The sequence below is a fragment of the Tachypleus tridentatus genome, chromosome 2 (genome assembly GCF_004210375.1).
Source record: "Tachypleus tridentatus isolate NWPU-2018 chromosome 2, ASM421037v1, whole genome shotgun sequence".
Classification (NCBI taxonomy): domain Eukaryota; kingdom Metazoa; phylum Arthropoda; class Merostomata; order Xiphosura; family Limulidae; genus Tachypleus; species Tachypleus tridentatus.
The window spans coordinates 113,567,479-113,573,478 of record NC_134826.1 but is presented as its reverse complement, the minus strand read 5'-3'; positions in this window follow the sequence as shown (position 1 = coordinate 113,573,478).

Below are 6,000 nucleotides of genomic sequence, written 5' to 3'. Positions count from 1 at the left end.
TTCTTTTGAAAATATAAAGTATTTTGATTCTACGATTTGAAGTTATGATACTAAATAAGCAATAAACATATTCTGCATATATAAATATATTACTTTAGCTAATTTTAAAGCATTAAACATTTTCCTCACAATCTGAGCATCATCAATCTAAATTTAAATATATTTGCAAAAGTTTATTGGTTTTGAAATGTAAAAAATCCAACATACTTATTTCCGTTTGACATCAGACATTGCATTTGTTCTCTTATCATTGAGGCACAAAACTGAGCACTCTCAGACACATCATTGAAACTAAAACACAACTTATATCATTGATTTAGGCATAAAAGATCTGACAGAATCTCACTTTCAAGATGTCATTGACAAAGAACGCTTTTGTATGCTATTAAACAGCATTTTTTCAAATATCTGAATGAGATAACGTGTTTCTCAACTTCAACTGCGCTTTTTTCTCTAGCATTTCAATTTAAAACAATTATCGGTACTTATACAGAATTTCCCCAGTACAAGTACCCAATGTTTAATTAACTCAATATTATTGTAATTTAAGATCTTGTAAATATTATACAATGTCGCAAAATAAATTCTTAAGTTTAGAATTAACACATGAATTGAAATTATTTAACCTATTACATAGTAGATATACAAGTGCTGTTAAAATTTGAAAGTTGTCTCAAACTTAGATTTTATACATTTTGATAATTTGATTGTTTATCATAAAAATAAAATTTTAAATGAAATGAGAAGTTATATGTGTATGTATTCTTATACCAAAGCCACGTCGGGCCATCTGTTGAGCCCACCGACAGCAATCGAACCCCTGATTTTAATGGTGTAAATTCGTAGACATACCGCTGTGCTAGCGAGGGGTTAAAGTTATATGAATTAAAGCGTGAGCAGTTTAGTGCGCCTTTATTTTTATAAACAATCCTTCAGATTACCGGTTAACGTACGTAAAAAGAAAAAAGGAGTTATCAGGGGTTTAAAATGTTCAATTACCACATAAAAATAGATTACATAAAATATTTTAAAATCTGCGTTTAAACAGTTACTACAGAAGTGAAATCAACTTATAGAGTAATTATTATTAAAAATTAAAGTTGTAAAAAAATTATTTATATAAAATACTAAGTTTACAGGTAATTCTCTGTTCACAGTACTAGCCTATTTCAACTGCTATTGTTGAACACCATCAAAAATAATGACCAAGTTTACGTTATTTTATAAAACTATTGATTCCCATTGGCCATTCTATAACACAGGCATTTATTAAAAACAGGAACAAATTAGAAGAATTAAATAGTCAAAATTACCTGCTTTAAATCAAATATCACATAGATAGTAGATAAAATTAATTACTGTTTGTTTAAATTTCGAGCAAATTTGTTGGAGGACTATGTGCCTTATCCATTCTTAATTTATAAGGGATAGCATGGAGAGAAAAGAGCTAATCAAAACTATTCGTTGTTTTTCTAACGGCGGGAAGGGTAAGCATATTCGGTGATGGAGATTCGAAACCGTCACCCGTATTTTGTGAATCGAGCGCCCTATTCATCAGGCTATGTCAAGCGTAATTACTAATGATAAACAGTTAATAAAACACATTTTTTGGAATATATTTTCTTTTATTTGATATGTAGCTAGACAAAGGTAAGACTTTCAAATAAACTATAGCATGTGTCATACTTTAAAATGACTGCAAGAATTTAAAGTTTTCAAATATGAAAACTACTTTTAGCAATAAAGAACAAAATGTATATGTTGTATTGCACATGGTTGTGAGTTATTTTATAACAAAAACTATTCGTTGAAGGCGGCACAGAATGGAAAATAGGAATGAAAATTTGTAAAGAAGCTCATACGTGAAACGAAAGATATAAATTTTGTTTTTTGCCTCCTAAATATTGCACAACATCGCGAAATATTCACTGATAATAGTACTAAAAATGATACAATCCGACTATTTTTATAATAATTTACGTTGCTGGTATTTTTGTAATAATCTATGATCCTCAAGGAACTTGGGAAAATATTAAAGCACGTGGTACTTTCTACATACACATAAATAAAAGTATAGTTATGCGTTTTCATGACAGTTATATTGTGTAATGGACGTATTTCTATATGGTTTGAATATTCAAAACGGTTGTCACGTTCTATAATATATTCTGGACGAGTCTCCGATTTATTATGTTACGAATTATGATTTCAAATACCCAGAAATTTTTATTACCTATTATACTATATCTCAGACGAGTCTCTTTATTATGTTACGTATTGCGATTTCAATTAGTCGGAAATTTTATATTTTAATTTAAAAGTTCATTGACATCAATATGTATCAAGTTTATATTTGCCAACAAGACTGATACACATAATTTTCTTTCTTTAACACAAATATATTTTAATATACAAAGAACAATACAATAATGATTAATACAAATAGTTATCACAGATAATTGTTTATATAGAATAATTTTACAAACTTACAAACATTACTAAGTCTTCTATTTGGTCTATACCTGATTCTTCTGTTGACGTTCACGGAGAGCGAATTAATTGTGATATGTTGATACAAAGGTACACTTCTCTTGATGGCTAGCTAGCACAAAGAACTCTTAAATTTTTCACCGACGACAGTATTTAATTTCCTCATAGAAGTACAAACATCCAAAGTTAACTCAACGGTTTGTAATTTACAAAATCTATAAGCGTTCTCGGTAATATATCTGTAGTTTTCCGATTAATGAGTGTTTTTTGCAATTATAACTTCCGAGGTTTATAGTTTATAAACTGTAGCAGACCAACAATACTGTACTTGGTATGTCGATTTATAATTTTTAGGCGATGTTCTCCAAATTCTATTTGGCAACAATACTTCCAATCACTAGTGTTACATATACATCTAGTACATTGTTGATTCTTACGCTCGAGAATCTTCTATAAATTGAGAGAACAGGTGGTATTTTCACAATACACATTTAACAATATTAAAATGAAACACAGATATTAAAATAAATGTATAACAGAAAATCCGTTACATATTAATTTGGAAGTTAAATGAATATCAATGTTATGAAAATTATATTTGCCAACAAGATTGATACACATAATTTTTTTCTTAACACAAATATATCTTAATATACAAACAACAATATAATTTATAATAAATCTTATTACAAATAATGATTTATATATTAACATTTTACAAACTTACAAACAATGCTGAATCTTTTATCTTATCTGGAACTGAATATTTTTATCAACAGTTCATGACGAACCAATAAATTCTATGTTCATATACAGATACAATTAACTTGAGATTATCAAAAGTTCAGTGAGCAACAATATTTGAAAACGCGTTATTGTTTTCGCAAAACATATATTGTTGATTCTTACATTCGAGGATTTTCTACAAATTAAAAAAATAGGCAGGACTTCCATAATTTACATTTAACAGTATAAGTTACATGCATTTCTAAATGTATATTTATCCAAAACAAATATCGATATCAAAATATATATATATATACTAGCCATCCGCTAGTACAGCTGTAAGTTTACGGATTCATAATACTAAAATCAGGGGTTAGATTCCCCTCGGTGGGCTCAGCAGATAGTCCGATGTGGCTGTGCTACAAGAAAACACACACACACACACATATATTAGTAAATCTGTTACACATTTACTTATTAAATGTCATAATTTATAAACGAGTGATACATTGAAACGAGGCCCGGCATGGCCAAGTGTGTTAAGGCGTTCGACTCGTAATCCGAGGGTCGCAGGTTCGAATCCTGGTCGCACCAACATGCTCGCCCTTTCAGCCGTGGGGGCGTTATAATGTGACGGTCAATACCCCTATTCGTTGGTAAGACAGTAGCCCAAGAGTTGGCGGTGGGAGGTGATGACTAGCTGCCTTCCCTCTCGTCTAACACTGCTAAATTAGGGACGGCTCGGTGCAGTGGGCTAACAACCTACTCACTTAAACACTTGTTGAAGAATCCGCAAGCGATTGCGGCCCTATGTTCCTAGATAGAATCTAATGGTGATACCTAACAACTAACTAATCCTTATAATACATATTAGAAAACCATTAAACTGTAAAAAAACACTAAGTTTAATAAGTAAGAAAGAAATAACTATAATAATTTGCTTCATATTTAGTGCAAAAGTTGTTGTTTTTGAGGTAAAAGTTCTGAAGGATTTTCTCTATCGGGAATTTGAAGTTATGGATAATCTTAAAATGTAGTTTTGGTCTCTGGTGGGACAGCAGTAAGTCTTTGAAATTACAATGCTAAAATCAAGGGAACAGCAGATAGTCCGAGGTAACTTTTCTATGAGAAAACATTGCATACTGCAGTTTTGGGAGGAGATAAACTCAATGCGTAACAACCAAACTGATGAGATGAAATAACAACAATGGATTAGTTATAAAGTATTTTATTAATGTATGTGGTGTAAATAATCTGAGAATACGAACTCTTTAGTGCAGCAAATAGAATGAGTCTTTTTTTTTTTGCATTAGCTTCTGCAATCCACCTACAAAATTAATAGATCCAAAGAAAGTGGACGTTTGGTCATATACAAATATGACAGAATTCTATCATTTTGAAAGCACGTGATAATAAACATTTATTAATTATAGAATTACTCTGTATATGTTATATAAAAATACAAATTAGATATAATTTATCATCAGGGAAAGAAATATTTTTCGTTTTCCATTATTTGCTCAAACAATACGGATGTAAGCTTAATCTTAAAACTTTGCGTTAATTGTTCACATCAACTGATGCCAAGTATTTTAACAATGAACATTATTGTTTCAAGAAGAGATTGTATATAGCATTTTAATTTATTTTTATAACACAGAAAGGGTAAATGAAAGGTACTGTTTCAAAAACATTTAGCCTCCAGTGGGTCACCGTAATTTACCGGACTTAGAATGTTAAACTATGGGGTTAGTTTCCCCATAGTGTACAGAGCAAAGCGTTTCATTTTGCAGTTTTGCACTAAAATGCCAACAACAAGATTTTTTTTCATTAAAAGCTGTCACGTGTGCTCGAAAATGTTAGAAAACGATTATGGGATGCGATTTACATATTTCACATATTATTTACCTTTTTCATATTCATGTGCCGCTTTATCTCAGTTTCATTTTAAAAAAATCTGGCATGGTCAGATGGCTAAGGTACTCGACTCGAAATCAGATTGTCGCTAGTTCGAATCCTCGTCACTCCAAAATATGCTCTTCATTTCACCCGTTGGGGCGTTATAAAGTGCGGTAAATCCCACTATTCATTGGTCAACGAGTAGCCCAAGAGTTGGCGGAGGGTGGTGATGACCAGTGCCTTCCCTCTAGTCTTACACTGCTAAATTAGGAACGGCTAGCGCAGATAACCCTCGTGTAACTTTGCACGAAATTCAAAAAACAAACAAAATAAGCATTCTTATTTAGTTTCTTCTCCAACTTTGAACTTACAAATGTGTTACGTTTAAACAAAGTGGAGCAAAGCTCTTTTATAAAAAAAAAATAGTTTTACTTTACCACTTTAATATAAGTTTATTGTATACTACCTTGTGTGGTGTTTTCCAGCGCACGGATGTCCGGTAAAAATGTTAGTTGTGACCCTCTAATTGGAAGTTCGGAGAATATCATGCTACGGATTGTGCATTTATCTTTTTCTCCAAGCTCTGACTGTGAATACAGTTAAGATACAGAAGGTTTATAATAACAACCTTGATAGGAAATTTGAGTCGTTCACTTGACGACTCTCTTTGCAAAATGAACTGACAGAAAGTGCAAAAATTTCGAAACATTTACTTAATAACTAATGTATGGTGCTGATATATTCTTTCCTTTCCCATCAGATCAACACCGCTTATCCTAATCCTAAACCCACAAAAGAACAAATTAAGCTGTTATTGTGTGTCACTGAAAAATTAAAATAACTAATCCTTGCCCCAGTAAAACAACTTACGGAACATTTAAAACA